The 17,681-nt window shown below is 40.6% G+C and overlaps 1 protein-coding gene and 1 non-coding gene across 3 annotated transcripts in view; both read left to right on the top strand.

The window, feature by feature from the left end:
• VCL (vinculin) overlaps positions 1–17,681 on the top strand; it is a 102,389-nt gene that overhangs the window by 8,301 nt on the left and 76,407 nt on the right. The gene's annotated exons all lie outside the window — the stretch shown is intronic.
• Positions 14,551–14,656, top strand: LOC118759467 (U6 spliceosomal RNA). Its single transcript, XR_004996202.2, has one exon. It is a non-coding gene; the product is annotated as a U6 spliceosomal RNA (small nuclear RNA).

The raw sequence follows: 17,681 nt of genomic DNA on the forward strand, positions 1-17,681 counted from the left end.
ATAGTGTGAGTCATGAATTCCTTGTTTAAAGGATCTTGAGTGCACGGCAAGGGATAAAGATATCCATATACTTGATTTGCTGTGTTTTTGCTTTCTGGGCCCAGCCAGTTCATCAAATGGTCATGACAGGGCCCGGCGGCGTGGCCTAGTGGCTAAAGTCCTCACCTTGAACACCCCGGGATCCTATATGGGCGCCGGTTCTAATCCCGGCAGACCCATTTCCCATCCAGCTCCCTGCTTGTGGCCTGGGAAAGCAGTAGAGGACGGCCCAAAGATTTGGGACCCTGCACTCCTGTGGGAGACCTGGAAGAGGTTCCAGGTTCCCGACTTCGGATCGGTGCAGCAACGGCCCGTTGCGGCTCACTTGGGGAGTAAATCATTGGACAGAAGATCTTCCTCTCTGTCTCTCCTCTGTGTATATCTGACTTTGTAATAAAAGTAAATAAATCTTTAAAAAAAATGGTCATGACACTGGGACATATTTTTACATAATAATTGGCAGTATCAAAAGTAGCAGTTGGGGCCTGGCGCATTAGCCTAGTGGCTAAAGTCCTAATCTTGAACGTGTTGGGATCCCATATGGGCACAGGTTCTAGTCCTGGCGGCCCCACTTCCCATCCAGCTTTCTGCTTGTGGCCTGGGAAAGCACTAGAGAATGGCCCAAAGCCTTGGGACCCTGTACCCACGTGGGAGACCCGGAAGAAGCTCCTGGCTTCACATTGGCTCAGCTCCAGTATTGTGGCCACTTGGGGAGTGAACCAGAGAACAGAAGATCTTTCTGTCTGTCTCTCCTCCTTTCTATATACCTGACTTTTCAATTAAAAATTAATAATAATAATAATAATAAAGTAACAGTCGTTCATGAGCAAATATAAAAAACTAGTTAGTTTTTCTCTAGCTGCTCTCCCTAGAAGAATGCTCTGTGCTCAGGCCTGTTGATTAAAGCCAATCAGTTCTTGTTGCTGTTTGTCAGGTGTACCCTTCCAGGTGTGGAATATGAGCCGGCAAATGGAAGATCTCCCTGGCACTTTGTGTCATTGCTGGATCATTTGTTTTTGAGTGATTGAAATGATTGCAGGTTTTTTCCCTCTTCCTCTCTTTCTAGGGTTTCCTCCTTTAGGTTGTTGGGTTTGGGATGACATCAGGCAGTTTATATTCTTGATATTCCTAGAACTGTATTTGTTTCAGTCTCTGGCTCATGGTAATCCCTCAGTGAGTGTGTTGTGTTTTGATATTTAATGTGCCAGCTTTTCATCTTAGATATTTCATGTTGATGACATAGCTCACTGTCTCTTGTCTTCTATTGAAGGCATAGTGATTCTTTTTTCTTTTTTCATCTGCTAGCATATACCAAAAGTCTGTATCATTACATAAGAAACAAAGCACAAATTATGCTAATTGAAGTTGTTGACATGTTTTGGCCTTCAGATTTTAAAAATGTCTGTTTTTTTCCATTAGAAGTTAATTTCATTGGATGGATAGGAAAGAAAAAGAGTGTAGAGGTTGACAGTTGGTAAATCTTAATATAAAAACGGTTTATAATTTTTTTAGAAGATTTATTTATTTTTATTGGAAAGGCAGGGTTACAGAGAGGAGAGACATAAAGATCTTCTGTCCTCTGGTTCACTCCCCAATTTGCCACAATAGCCGGAGCTGAGCCAATGTGAAGCCAGTAGCTTCTTCCGAGTCTCCTACACGAGTATAAGGTCCCAAGGTTTTGGGCTATTCTCTAGTGGTTTTCCAGGCCGCAAGCAAGGAGCTGGGTGGAAAGTGAAGTAGCTGGGATATGCACCAGTGCCCATATGGCATCCTGTTGCATGCAAGGCAAGGGTTTAACCACTAGGCTAATGCACCAGGACTTACAAATTCTTAACTTGTGGAAAATAGCTCTTGCCTCAGAGAATTCTCACTGATAAAATTTCCAGTTGAGTTACTTTTAAGGCAAAAGTGGCTGAATTTCATTCCTGTTCTTAGCCACAGCTGGACACAGTCCAAGTCAAAGTCATTCCTTCTTTTGAAATAAGCTTGAGTTATTCCCACAAGTAAGCTTTCTGTGAACAAAGAGTAATGGCATGTTTGTTCTCAGAGTTGAGAGTTGAGGGACCTCTATTATGTACTTTTTCTGTGTTTCCAGCCTTCTCCCTGTTCATGCCCTGTCGCTAGGGAACTTGGTCATCTTTTATCCACCAGACAGCATGCTTTTAACTTATCCCATTAAAGCAGATGAGATATGAATGAGCTACTAGATCTTCTATATGGAAAAAAAATTGAGACCAACCACATTTAAATTTCTCTCCTTACCATCCTCTCTATGTAGCAAAAATTACTTATCAAACTCAAGCAGTGGGGGTGGGTGTTTGGCATAGTGGTTAAGATGATGCTTGGGATACCTACAATCCATGTGTGCATGCCTGGGTTTGAGTCTGCTCCCAATTCTAGCATTTCTCCTAATGTGTACTGCAGGACTCAGCAGGTAAACCAGCTAATAGGAGATCTCTCTCAATATATTTCTCTACCTTTCAAATAAATAAAAATTAAAAACAATATTTAGCTGTATACTATTTATATATTTATTACCTTGTTTAGCATTATACCTAGGGGCAAATATTGCCTCTGCTGTTTGTCTCTAAATTTCTAGCAGCCTTCATAGCTTGGCACATAGTAGGGTCTTGAGAAATATTTGTTGAGTAATCAAATAAAAAGAACATGTGCTATGTCTGTACCCATATGTGTTTGAAGCTTCTTTGAAATAGTATAATTTCTGCTTGGAATGAATCTTGGTGAAATTTAACTGCCAGTTGGAAAGTAGTTGTAATTGCATGCATTAGGATCAAATTAAATTAAATTAATTACCAGTACCATTCAGTAGATTTTAACCAGCAATATAGTTTTTAAAGATGTGAGTCCAATAACTCCCACAACTAGAAAAAGTTCTGAGAACTCTAGCCAACAATGTGATAGGACAACATTTATAGAAAAATTAATGATGAAAAATAGAAAATAATAGGCTATAGCTTACATAGTTGGTCAATTGATTCCAGCTTAACTAGTTAATTCTTTGCAGTCTGATCAGCTAACTCACTGTAGGGCCTTTTGCAGCTAGTCAAGCTTAGAGTAGTTATATTCTGAATTGGTTTGGTTTGTTGGGCCCAGTGCAAGTGTCTAGTCTAAAATAGTGGCCTCTTAGAAAATCAGTTAATAGGATCATCCATGTTTCCTGAATGCATAAGTTCTAACTACAGTGTCGTAAGATGCAGGTGGGGATACTCTTACCCAGTGCAACATAGGATTATGCAGACTATGTGGAAAAAGTGAAAACAAACGATGAATTTGGAATTCTGTTATTTTCAATATATTGTAACTAAAAATAGCTAGCTTTGTCAAAATGCACTTGCTCTAAATTAGTGAATACCAAAGTTAGTCTTTAGGTGTATATGCTTGGTAAATCTGCCTAGAATCATAACAAGATTCTTTGGAAGCCATTGAGTATAATGGTTGGGAGTTAAATACCCTAGAGGCAGGCTTTTATCTAGTGTTTAAGATACTTGTTAAGAGGCTGGTGTCCTAATCAGGCCACCTAGGTTAGGTACCTGACTCCAGCTTGACTTCAGCTTCCAGCCAATGTGACCTTTGAGAGGCAAGCGTACTGACTAAGTAATTGGGTTCCTGACTCCTAAGCAAGAGACAGACCTAGGTTGTGTCCTGATCTGGGTTTGGCCCAGCGATTCCCAGATGTTACGAGCATTTTGCTAGTGAGTCAATGTATGGGAACTGTATGTCAAAAAAGAAAGCAGGATGGGGAGGGAGAACGAAAGATTTTTCTCTGGTGTGTGTCCTCTGGTAGGCTTAAAAAACAACTTAAGCTCCTAGCATAACAACATACCATTGTCGCCTTTAAGAGAGGTAACATGGCAAGTTATTTAATCTCTTATTTCTCATGGTTCTCCTCTGTAAAATACAGCTAAAGATAGTACCTGACTCATAGTATTGTGAAGATCAAATGAGTTTATTAGAATATTTATAACTATTCATGACACATCCTTAAGAGGCCAGTGAGTGTTAGATGTTATTAATATATTTTCTCATGATCTGTAAGTCACATTTAAAAATGTTAGTCTAATAAAAAGGCAGTGCTGGCTTTTAAAAAAAATGTCTAGACATAGCTTTTAAGTTTTACTCAACAAGGCAAAATGCCAAGGAAAGCTCTCAGTAGAATTCCATATGTTGTGGAATCTACAGTTTTACCAACTGTGGGGAAAATACCACTGACAGTTTTAGATAACGGAAACTTTTATTGCCAGCTTCTTATGATTAAAGACAAACATCTAGTTTTTTTTTTTAAAAAAACAATTTATTTACAATTTTTATTTATTTGAAAGAGGAGAGAAAGAGAGGGAGTGAGACAGAGACAAAGAGAAAGATATCTTCCATTCTCTGGATCCTTCTTCAACTGCCTACCACACAAACAGCCTGGCTGGGCCAGGCTGATGCCAGGAGCCAGGAACTGTGGATCTTCCGTGTGGTGGCAGGATCGAAGTACTGGAGCCATCACCTGCTCTCTTCCAGGGTTTGCACTAGCAGGAGGCTGAAATGGCAAATGGAACCAGGACTCTCATTGTGGTACTCTGATATTGGTTGCAGGTGTCCCAAGTGGGTAGTACCCTAACTGCTGTGACAAACACCTGCACCCTAAATTCTTAATCTATTTTTTTTTTTACTTTGAAGCAATAGCAAGAGCATTAAAAGTATATTTTCCATTCCCCGACTTAAAAGCAAAAATTAGGGCCTGGCGCAGTGGCCTAATGGCTGAAATCCTCAGCTTGAACGTGCCAGGATCGCATATGGGCACTGGTTGTAGTCCCGGCAGACCCACTTCCCATCCAGCTCCCTGCTTGTGGCCTGGGAAAGCAGTCAAGGATGGCCCAAGTCCTTGGGACCCTGCACCACGTGGGAGACCTGGAAGATGCTCCTGGCTCCTGGCTCCTGGCTTCAGATTGGTTCAGCTCCTACTGTTGCAGTCACTTGGGGAGTGAGTCATCAGACGGAAGATCTTCCTCTCTATCTCTCCCCCTCTCTGTATATCTGACTTTACAATAAAAATAAATAAAATCTTTAAAAAAAGCAAAAATTAGGGTTTAGGATTTCAATTTTAGTTCAAGTCTTCCTTGCCTTGTTTTCTAAGAAAATAAACTATTTTCTGAGAAAAACAAAAGCCAGGCCATTTAGTAAAATGATAAGATGGAATCAGACTGCCAGGTTGAATTAGGAAGTATGATGCATTTGTGAAGTGGAATTGATCGAATTCTGTTACAGCAAGGTTGGCAAATATTTGACTATCTCCTTGCAAATACTGGATTAGCTTAACATCTCTTGCCTGAAAGAATGGGTAGAATCCATTCATTTCTATGTTCTGTGAAATGTAGATGAATAAATTTAAAAATGAAATCCAGGAGACCATAGTTTAGAGTTATTATATCTATTACTTATAATCTATAAGGAATTTTCTAGACACTTTAAAAAAAATTATGCACATTTGGGCCCGGCGTGGCCTAGTGGCTAAAGTCCTCGCCTTGAACGCCCCGGGATCCCATGTGGGCGCCGGTTCTAATCCTGGTAGCTCCACTTCCCATCCAGCTCTGTCTCTCCTCTGTGTATATCTGACTTTGTAATAAAAAATAAATAAATAAATCTTTAAAAAAATAAAAAAAATTATGCACATTTAACTTAAAGGTCTTTGGTTAAATCTTTACCTTCTAGTAGCAAAAGAATCTTAAAACACTTTTTAAAAAAAGATTTATTTATTTTTTATTACAAAGTCAGATATACACAGAGGAGAGACAGAGAGGAAGATCTTCTGTCCGATGATTCACTCCCCAAGTGAGCTCAACGGCAGGTGCTGCGCCGATCCGAAGCCGGGAACCAGGAACCTCTTCTGGGTCTCCCACGCTGGTGCAGGGTCCCAAGGCTTTGGGCTGTCCTCAACTGCTTTCCCAGGCCACAAGCAGGGAGCTGGACGGGAAGTGGAACAGCCAGATAACAACCAGTGCCCATACGGGATCCCAGTGCAGGCAAGGTGAACGCTTTAACTACTAGGCCATTGCTCTGGGCCCGATAGTAATCTTTTCTAGGAGAATTATTTTATGTTTTCGAAAGGCAGAATTTCAGTAATGGAGAGGCAGAGAGAGCTTCTATCTGCTTCACTCTCCAAATCACTGCAATGGCCTCCGCTGGGCAAAAGTGATCCCGGGAGCCAGAAGCTTCTAAGTCTCCCACGGGATGCAGGAGCCCAAGTTTTTGGTCCAGTTTCTGGTGCTTTCCCTTGTGCAGTAGCAATGAGCTAATTTGAAAGTGGAGAAGCCATGACTTGAACCAGTGCCCATGTGGGTTGCTGACATCATGGGCAGCATCTTTACCCACTATGCCATACTCTGATCCCTGATTAGGATTCTAGAGACGTTGATCTTTTTCACTCTCTTTCGCGTCTATTTAATATTTTGTGTAACACTGGTAATTTCTTCAGCTCATACAATTTGTTATTTTTAATTTGTTTCATTGTTTTGATAATTTGAAAGAGTTACATAGAAAAACAGAGACCTTCTATCTGCTGTTCAATTCCAAATAGCTGCAATGGCCAGGGCTGTGCCAGACTGAAGTCAGGAACCAGGAACTTCATCTGGGTTTCCCACATTTGTGCAGGGGCCCAAGGACTTGGGTTACTTTCCTCTGTTTGCCCAGGCACATTAACAGGGAGCTGGGTCAGAAGTAGAGCTACCCATACTTGACCTTTATGGCATGCCGGGTCATACGCAGTGGATTAATCCATTAAATCACAATGCTGGTCCCAAAGTTTGTTATTCTTACAACATCTGTGTTTTATATGCGATTTAACATATCCTGATTTTAAAAAATTAAATAACAGTATCTTTTAAATATCAATTTATTTAGATTTTTAAAAAAGACGTTTTTATTTGAAAGGTAGATTTTACAGCGAGAGGAGGAGAGATAGAGTGGTCTTCCATGTGCTGGTTCATTCCCCACATGGCTGCAATAGCCAGGGCTGCGAGCAAGGAGCCTTTTTCAGGTTTTCCATGTGGGTGTAGGGTCTAAAGGCTTTGGATCGTCATCTGCTCTTTCCCAGTGCTTAAACAGAGAGTTGATTTGGAAGTGGAGCAGCTGCGACACAAACCACACCCATACGGGCTGCCAGCACGGCACAACAGGGAGGGAGATTAGGTTGCCTTTTCAATGTTTATAAATATCTATGTCAGGTGCACAGCGCCGTGGCCTGGTGGCTAAGGTCCTCGCCTTGAATGTGCCAGGGACCCATATGGGCACCGGCTATAATCCCAGCAGCCCCCACTTCCCATCCAGCTCCCTGCTTGTGGCCTGGGAAAGCAGTCAAGGATGGCCCAAAGCCTTGGGACCCTGCACCTGAGTAAGAGACCTAGAGGAGGTTTCTGGCTGCTGACTTAGGATCAGCGCAGCACCGGCCGTTGCGCTCACTTGGGGAGTGAATCATTGGACGGAAGATCTTCCTCTCTGTCTCTCCTCCTCTCTGTATATCTGACTTTGTAATGAAAATAAAATAAATCTTTTTTTAAAAAAGAGCTATATCAGTTTTGATAGTCTCTTGTGTTCTTTTTAAAATCGCTTTCCTTTTTCTTTTATAAAGAATATCCTGGAATATAGAAACTATAAGACCTTACTACTTTCATAGCAACGGCAAGGCACTTTTAAAATCTGGTCAAATGCTGTGATAATATTAGTGTGTTAAGATTGTGGAATCTGGCCTGTTGTGATAGCCTAGTTGCTAAGGTCCTTGCCTTACATGTGCCAGAATCCCATATGGGCACCAGTTCTAATACTGGCGGCCCCTCTTCCCATCCAGTTCAATGCTTGTGGCCTGGGAAAGCAGTTGAGGATGGCCCAAGGCTTTAGGACCCTGCACCCACATGGGAGACCCACAGAAAGCTCTAGTCTCCTGGCTTCAGATCGGCTCAGCTCCAGCCATGCGACTGCTTGGGGAGTAAATCAGCAAATGGAAGATGTTCTTCTGGGTCTCTCCTCCTCTCTGTGTATCTGACTTTACAATACAAATAAATACATCTTTCAAAAAAGAAAAAGATTGTCGAATCTGGTACCAGCATTGTGGCACAGTGGACAAAGCTGCTGCCTGTGATGACGGCATCTCTTATGAGCCCTAGTTTGTGTCCCAGGTAGTCCATTTCCAATCCAGCTCCCTGCTAATGGCCAGGGAAAGTACCGGAGAATGCTCTGAGGGCTCGAGTCCCTGCCCCACTCCAAGGAGAAGCGGAAGAAACTCCAAGCTCCAGGCTTCTTGCTTTGGGCCAAATATCGTTGTATATTTCAGCTGTTTGGGAGTGAATCAGCAAATGAAAGATACCTTTCTCACCTTTTCTCCGTAACTCTGACTTAAATTAAATAGATAATGCTGGCTAACATTAAATAGATAATTTTTTAAAAAATTGAAGAGTCTCTGGTTTTATTTATTTTCAAAGATTTATTTATCTATTTGAAAGGCAGAGACAGAGAGAGAGCGGGAAGGAGAGTTTAATACATCGTACCATAGTACTGATGCTGGAATCTCTGGTTTAATTTTTTTAAATTGTGAAATGCATGTAACATAAAATTGACCATTTTAACCATTTAGAAATGCGCAGTTCTGTAGTTAGTATGTTCACATAATTGTGTAGTCGTTATTACCACATTGCTTCAGAACCTTTTTCTTTTCTCCAACTTAAATTCCTCGTTTCTTCCTCCACCCAGTTTCTGGGAGCCACATTTCTGTTTTTGGTCTGTGAATTTGAGTATTCTAGGTACAATATGTAAGCAGAGTCAGACAATATTTGTCCTTTTGTGATTGGTTTATTTCACTTGGCAAAATGTCTTCATGCTTTATCTGTGTTGTACCATGTGCACAAATTTCCTTTCTTTTTAAGACTGAATTCTGTTCCATTTGTGTATATATCACTTTTTGTTTTTCCATTCATCAATGATGCACATTTGGATTGCTTGCACATTTTGGCTTGTGAATCAGGCTGCTGTTTCACCAAGCAGTTTAATGCTGTAAGAGGCCTGGACTTTGTCCCTGAGGTGTAACAACTTTTGATGGACATGAGCAGGGATGATGAACTTAGTTTCTGATACCAGGAAGCAAACATGCAATCAGAGGCTAAAGGCCTTCAAGCAGAATGTGGTGGAAGGGAAGTTCATTCTTCTTTTGAGAGGTAATATCGAGGTATAAGGAAAATTAGGCGGAAACGGAAGGAAAACCTGTGCAGAGTGGAAACAAGCTAGGAGGCTGTGAATGTGCAGTTCAGAAAAGGGAGGCTTTAGGATGAACCCATTAAGGTGGCTCATGCCAACTCTTGAAGGTAGTGGTATGTCATACATATTTGTTAAGAGCAGAAGGAAAACATCCCAGCTTTTGAATAGGTAAATAATTCCCCTGGTTGATGATCTGAAAGGTGAAAGGCATACAGTGAAAAACCTCCCTGTCACCCTGGAACTCCAGCTTCCTAGTTTCCTTCATCAAGTCTTGGCTGTGCTTCCAGAGACAGCTTATACACATTCAGGCAATATGTAATTCTCCTTCTCTACAGATGGTGACCTACTACAATGTTCTGTTCCTTGATTTCCCCTGCCTCCTTCATATATTTTGCAAAAATTTCTGATGAGTACATATGGAATTTTCTCATCTTTGGACAGTTATACAACATTCTTTTGGTAGTATGTCCTACTAGTTGAAATTCCCAAGCTCCTCATTAGAGTACCTGGGTTCTGTATCTGGCTTGCTCTTAGAACCACAACTTCTTGTTAATTCAGATTCTTGGAAGCAGTGATGATGGCCCAAGTGACTGAGTGCCTGCCATCTACAGAGCAGGTCTAGACTAAGTTCTAGTCTCCCTGGCTTGACCTAGCCCAACCCCTGCCTGTTTCAGGCATCTCAGGGGTGAAATAGTGATGCAAGGTTTCTGTGTCTGTCTTGCTCTAAAAACAAAAATTTTTTATGATTGTATTGTGACTTGTTGAGCTAGCTAGACCTTTATGGAAGGGATTTAGATTATTTAGGTCTTTTGCTGTTTCAGACCATAAAGCAAAGAATGATACAGATTTGCCATTTTATGAATGGACAAGTACATTTATAGAATAATTCTTAGAAGTAGAACATATTAAGCATTGGATATTAGGATAACTGAGTGATTTTCCGCTTCTAAGATTTTGAAAATATGAAATGCAGTGTGACAAAGAGAGTGTTTTTTCATTTGGAGGTTTTCTGCCTAAGGAGCCTCAATAGCTGAGCCTGGGTCAGGCTGAAACTAAGAGCCAGAAGCTTCATCTTGGGCACAAATATTTGGGCCATTTTCTGCTGCCTTCTCAGGTATGTTATCAGGCTCAGAAGCAGAGCTAGCCAGAACGATGGGATGGCAGTGTTGCAACTTGCCATGCCACAGGTTGGACACTTTATGGTAGGATTTTAACCTGAGACATAAAGTTTGAGGTAAGGTAATCACAGCAGCACTGAGGAAGTATAGATTGAAGAGGCACTTGAGTTCGAGAACCATCCTTGCGAATTAGAGATCATAAAGGCTGCCTTCAGGCAGTGGAAGAAATAGAAAAAAGGTGCAAAGTCTAAAGACATCTCTTAATTTACATTTGGACTCAAAGTATTCTCAATTAAAGATGTGAATCAGGAAAACAAACGCGTTTTAAATATTATCCTCAGGAAAACATGTGGTTGCAGATGAGGAAACCAAGTTTCATAGAGTAATTTGTCCAAGTTGGGAGCAAGTAGTTGACCGTATTTTAGTTATGCAGATGAGATTCATTTAAAATGTAAGGCAGAAAACCTAAAATCTTAACTGCATCTAAAAGATCTCAACAGTGCTTTTTATTCAAGTTGTAGATGGAGCAGGTCATGGCCACCCCTTTTTGATCTCATGTAGAAGAAAAAGCTGAGTACAGTAGCTGGTAGCTTACTCTAAGAAACTTAAAGAGAAGCTAAAGAAAATAAGGATCAAGAAAAAGTTCAAAAGGAGAGTCTAAAAGGGAAGGCCTATACCTGCCTTAACTCGGGTGAACCAGTGTTTTTTAATCACTTCAATATGTGACCCAAGATGGCACTGACGGTTGTCCTTGCTGGTAAGATGTTAAGTTAAACGAAGTTGGGTAGTATTTAGAATGACCCTGTTTTGTGTTATGTTAATCAGGGGTGGGGAATGGCTGGCTTTTGGGTTATATAAGGCCTGTAAAATCATTTGGGTTGGCCTGCAACCACAGGCAGGACTTAAAGTTTAGTATCTGCAGCGGGGTAATTTTTCAGTTGATAATTTCATATGGCATGTGAATGATGTTATAAATATCCAAACAGCCCTTGGCAGAAAGAAGGTTCCCTACCCCTGTGCTGTATTGTTTGTAGATGGAATCGAGTGGTAACCTCTCAGTTATAAGTTTTTTTTTTAATTATTATAATTTGTGCCTTCCACCTAACTGTAAACATATGCTACTTTTGAAACAAGATTAACTTTTCTCTTCTTTTTAGGGTTTTTGTTTGCATTGTTCACGTGGTCTGAAATTACCCTTACTTTCTTGTTAGAATAGGCCCAGTGTGGATGTTGTGACATGAAGCTCTTTTCAAACTGCTCTGTAAAAATTAATCTCTTCTTTGTTTAAGACTTCATTACATTTTTATCAGATAGTGGCGTGCATTCTAAGTGCTTCCATTCAGGCCTGTTTCCATCCTCTTTTCTCCTATTCCCACTCAACTTCCAAATTTGAGTTCTAGAAGGCACCTGTTATTCCCAGAAAATGGGATTGCTTTCATAGTACTTGGATACTTTAATATGGAATTGGACACATATGCAACATTGCAGTTCTTTTTTTTTTTCTTTCCTCTTCCTTGTCAGAGCAAGAAGAGATAAAGATCCTGAGTCATAGTCAGTAGAGTGACTTTAAATAATGTGAGGGCCGTGATGCTTCTATGTACACCAGATGAACGCTGTTCGTAATTTGAGAACTCCCTGGAGTGAAAGGAGCCATAAATAAATAAACATCAGCTGTAAAACTGCCGCATCTGTTGCATTTTATAATGAAAATAGGAATGCTGCATTTTACCTGGCATCAACCAGAAGACTGCCTTTGAACTGGAAGCTCCATGTCAGGTTGTTGGAAAGCTTTGGTAAACAGCAGATTCCTCAGGTAGTCCTATGCTGCGGTCATGGACTGATGGCCCTGGGGTATGAGAAAGTAAAAATTTATTTGTTCCCCTTGTCTGGAAATTTGACTTCTTTCATTTATATAAATACACATTTCCCTAATTTTTTTCAAGTAATATTCTTTTGACCTCCCCCCCCAGATTTTTCTCCAACTCTTCCTTTCTCAAAGCTACTGATCTAGATTAAACTGGATTGTAATGTACCCAGAGCACACCTTGCCTAGAAACCTGCTGTGCCTCCTCCTTGTTGTCTTCTAGGTTAGCCTGATATCCTTACTCCAGACTCTTAAAGATGATCACACCCGTGACTCCTTTCTGAGCATACCATTTCTTTTATGGTGAGCTGGAGTCCGCAAACTATTGATCTGTGTGTCTAGTTTTGTACCACCCAGCAGCTAAATATAGTGTTTACATTCTTAAAAGATTTAAACAAAATCAAAAGGAGAGCAATATTTTGTGACACACAGAATTGAAATTTCAGTGTTTGTGAAGAAAACTTTGATGGAAAACAGCCATATTCTTTCATTTGCTTTGTTTCTATGGCTGCTTCCTCATTACAACAAAGGAGCTGAGAAGTTGTGACAGAGATTGTATGTTCCATATATAGCTGGCCCTTTATAAAAAAAAAAAATTGCTGGGGGCCCGGCGGCATGGCCTGGTGGCTAAAGTCCTTGCCTTGAATGCACCGGGATCCTGTATGGGCGCCGGTTCTAATCCCAGCAGTTCCACTTGCCATCCAGCTCCCTGCTTGTGGTCTGGGAATGTGGTCAAGCACGGCCCAAAGCTTTGGGACCCTGCACCTGTGTGGGAAACCCGGAAGAGGTTCCTGGTTCCCAGCTTTGGATCAGCGCAGCACCGGCCATTAAGGTCACTTGGGGAGTGAATCATCGGACGGAAGATCTTCCTCTCTGTGTATCTGACTTTGTAATGAAAATAAAATAAATCTTCAAAAAAAAATTTGCTGATCGCTAAAGTCAGATTTTTTGAGTTGAAAATAGATCTTAGAGATGTAATAATATAAACTTTTTTTTTCATTTTGTTACAGCCAGATATACACAGAGGAGGAGAGACAGAGAGGAAGACCTTCCGTCCAATGATTCACTTCCCAAGTGAGCTGCAACGGGCCAATGCGTGCCGATCCGAAGCCGGGAACCTGGAACCTCTTCCAGGTCTCCCATGCGGGTGCAGTGTCCCAATGCATTGGGCCGTCCTCCACTGCTTTCCCAGGCCACAAGCAGGGAGCTGGATGGGAAGTGGAGCTGCCGGGATTAGAACCGGCGCCCATATGGGATCCCGGGGCGTTCAAGGCGAGGACTTTAGCCGCTAGGCCAGCCGCCGGGCCCATAATATAAACTTTTAAAGATTTACTTTCTTTTTATTTGAAAGGCAGAGTTACAACAAGAGGGGGAGACAGAGAAACCTTCTATCTGTCCGTCCACTCCCCAAATGGCTGCCAAACAGCTGAAGTGGGCCAGTTCGAAGCCAGAAGCCAAGAGTTTCTAATGGGTGCAGGGGCCTAAGCACTTGGGCTATTCTCCACTGCTTTCCCAGGGAAATTGGATCAGAAATGGAACAGTTGGGACAAGAACCTGCACCCAATATGGGATTAGCTGGCAGAGGATTTCATTTTTTCTTGTCAGAGATAGACATTTATTTGGAAGGCAGAATGGCATAGAGGGAGAGAGGCACACAGACATATCTTCTATTTGCTGGTTCACTCCCATATGTCTGTAGCATGTGGGGCTGGGCCAGGCTAAAACTGGGAGCTCGAAACTGCATCTAAGTCTTCCATGCAGGTGGCAGGGATCCAAGTACTTAGGCCATGTTCTACTACCTCTTAAGTACATGAGTGGGGAGGAAGCTGGATCAGAAACTGGGAGCGGCTGGGACTTGAACCAGCACTCTGGGAAGCAGGCATCCCAAGCAGTAACTTAATTTGTGGTATCACAAAGGCTTCCAGTCACTTCTGCTTATATACACACCTTCCATCTAAGATGTATTTATCTGTCTGGAAACTGTAGTTGTGCTTTAAGCTCAACTCAAATTCTGGTTCCTCTGATTCCAACAACTAGATAAACTGCTATCTTTGACCCCTAGTACTGCTGAATTATGTCTCCCTTTGGGCACATCCTGGTCATTGTTGTGTTCCTGATGTTGTTCCAAGTTACAAGCTTTCTCATTGTACTTATATGTGTTACTTGAATGGTGCCTTCTGCATGGAATTTTCAGGACATAATTTAAATAGTGTATTAATTTAAAGTGGCTGGACCCAAGAGAGGCCTTAAACATTGCTAGTTCTGTTAGAAAAGGAAGAGGTGTTGTTTCGGCAGTACATATACTGAAATTGGAATGATACAGAGAAGATTAGCATGGTTCCTTTGCAAGGGTGATATGGAAATTCATGAAGCATTCCATACTTTAAAAAAAGAAAAGAAAATAAGCAACACTGAATGATATTTTCAATAGAGGTAACTGTTTAGGATAATCGAGCATATCCACTTAACAATTGCGAAGTATATATGCTCTGAAGAGAGAACTTGGATATGTTGTAATTACCTATTTGTGTGGTGATTATTTAAGTCTTTAGTGCATATATTGATTAATAGGCTTGTGAACATTTTTAAAGATAGTGCTTCATATTTTAAAATAAAATCCAGTGATGGAAATGTGCCACATTTTCTTGATCCTTGGGACTCTGCTGTTATATCTTCTTTTTGGGATTGTTTACATTTGTGAACCAAATATAGGCTTGTGTTGTTCTTCGATGAACCATTAGAATTGAACTTGATATATTTAATAAAGACTGATTAAAGGATACCAGGAGCGTAGTTGAATAAAATATAGGATAACAGGAATGTAGTTGGATAAAATGTAGGATAACAGGGATGTAGTTGGATTAAAGTGTGATAAGAATGTAATTGAATAGAATGAAAAGATAAAAGGAATATAGTTGAGTATATAGGTACTTTACCAACACTCTTTAGTTTTTGCTGAAAGCAGCAATAAGATAAATGAATGGACTCTCATTACATTGTAATCTCATTTTCTTTTGAAGATTTATTTGACAGTCAGTTACAGAAAGGGAGAGAGACCAATCTCCCAGCCTCTAGTTCACTTTTCAGGTTGCCTGCAATAGCTGGGACTGGACTAGGCTGAAGCCAGGAGCCTGGAGTTCTTCTGGGTCCCCCAAATAGGTGACAGGGAACTTGGATCATCTCCCACTGCTTTTCCCAAGCCATGGGCAGATTTGGATTGGAAGAACAACCAGGACCTGAACTGGGACCCGTATACAATGTTGGTATTACAAATGGTGGCTTTATTCAGTGTGCCACAACATTGGTCCTACATTCCCTCAGTGTTTCTTCATATGCTTAAATGGGAATGAGTTCTATGAGATGGTAAAATTGGAACTCTCTAATGGGTTTAAATGTCTGTGGCAAGTGTTCATCATCCAAGAGGCCATATTGATATTTGCATTTGTAACCAAGTGAAACAAAAGGAGATAAATTTAATATTTTTTATTAAAGTCTCTGGGTTTACACCAATCCTGTGTGTAATCTGTTAATGTTAAGTGAAGACAAGTGGTGATATATGATATATGAAAGACACAGCACATATTAATAGTATTGCTGGGGTGGTTAACAGCTTTTATCTATCGGTACATCTTGACCGATTTGAAGCTGCAGCAGCTGTTCTCTTATTTCACTTTTCAGCAAGTTAAGAGTTGGGGCTGTGCTCAACGCGTATGTAGTCATACTGGAGAGTTGATTTGCAGCAGTTGAAAATATAGAAACCTGCAGAAGAAAAGCTTCATGGTAAAATTCTGCAAGTTTATTTATTACAAGTACCATAAGATATTTTAGTTGTCAGCCCTGTCATTTGCTACATGGGTATTGCAAAACAGAATTTGCAGTTTCAACTGTTTGTAAGAAATGTGTCTGTAGCTTCAACAAAGAAACATTTTGCTTGTAGCCCTAGTTTAATGGGTGAGAATATTTATTATGGTTTGGAGTCAGATCCAGGTAGTGAATTGTAGGGATGCTCTCCAATTAGCTAACAAGGTGGTTCTGAATGTTAGGAAACATATTTAAAGACTTTTGCTACTGGGTTACTATTTCAGTTTTTGACCACCCTGTGACTTAAAAAAAAAAAGTTAACATTGCTGGTCAGTTCATTTAATTTTAAAAGCTAATTGTGGTGAGGTTGATTTGAGTTGATAATTTTGTAGCAAGTAACAATCAAGAAGCTAATGACCTAGCCGGCTAACTGATCTGGGCTGTGAAAACCCTCCTGCTCCTGGGAAGGAGAAGTTGTTCATTAGACAACGGTGGGCGTGAGTACATCCTGATGGTTTTTTATTTGTCCATTGTAAGCTTTAAGTTTTTCTTCTATTTTTAAAAAATTATTTTAAAAAGTTACTTATTTATTTTTTTTTTTGAAGTTTTTCAAAGCCAGGAGTTTGTATCTCTATCCAGAGCTCCCATGTGAATGCAGGGACCCCAACACCTGGGTCATCTTCTGTTGCTTTCCCAGGCACATTAGCAAGGTAGCTGGATGGGAAACAGATCAGCCAGTGCTTGAACCAGTGCTCTGATTTGGCCTTTCAGCCTGGCAGGTAGCAGCTCAGCTCACTATGCTACAGCACTGGCTGCTTTCTTGTCCTCCTTCTGATAGCTCCATAGAATTCAAAATCACACAGTATAACCGCAGAAAGCACAGACGTCACTAAATCTCACTCCCTCACTTTAAAAAGGCACAGGATAATGGTTTAGGATTAGAGCAAGAGTGTGCTGAGGTCAGCACCACTGTCTGAGGATTTTAGGCTCAACAAATGTGCCTTTGTGCCTCATTTGCAAAATGAGATAGTAAATAGTACCTACCACATAAAAGTAATGTATGAATATCTTGTTTTCATGATTTTCCTACCTGTAAATAGATCTAACTTGATATGTATCTAAATATAATTATTTATTTATAGATGAGTTTGTTTCTCTTTCAGGGGACTCACTGGTATAGAACAGATAGTTCTTTAATTATGTGTAAAACATATTAGGAACTCTTCCTTCCAAATTGTCTTTTTGGGAAGTGAGACTACCAATGGGCATAAGATTTCTTTATTTTTAAGTCTTTCTTCTGGTACTTTATTTTTTCATGTTAATGTAGTATTACTAGAAAAAGAACAGATTCAATATCATTCATAGATAAAATTCTGATGCTATAATGATATTTCCTTCTATTTTTGTTTTTGCAGTAACCTATTTTTCTTTACTTTTTTTTCAAAGATTTATTATTTCTTCATCAAGTTACACAGAGGGAGGGAGACAGAGAGAGGTCTTCCATCAACAGACTCACTGCGAAAATGGCTGCAGGCAGCCAGGGGTTGGCCATGCCAAATCCAAGAGTCTAGAATAGAAGTCCTTCTGGGTCTCCCATGTGGGTGGCAGTC

Source organism: Ochotona princeps, chromosome 13 (assembly GCF_030435755.1).
Source record: "Ochotona princeps isolate mOchPri1 chromosome 13, mOchPri1.hap1, whole genome shotgun sequence".
Classification (NCBI taxonomy): domain Eukaryota; kingdom Metazoa; phylum Chordata; class Mammalia; order Lagomorpha; family Ochotonidae; genus Ochotona; species Ochotona princeps.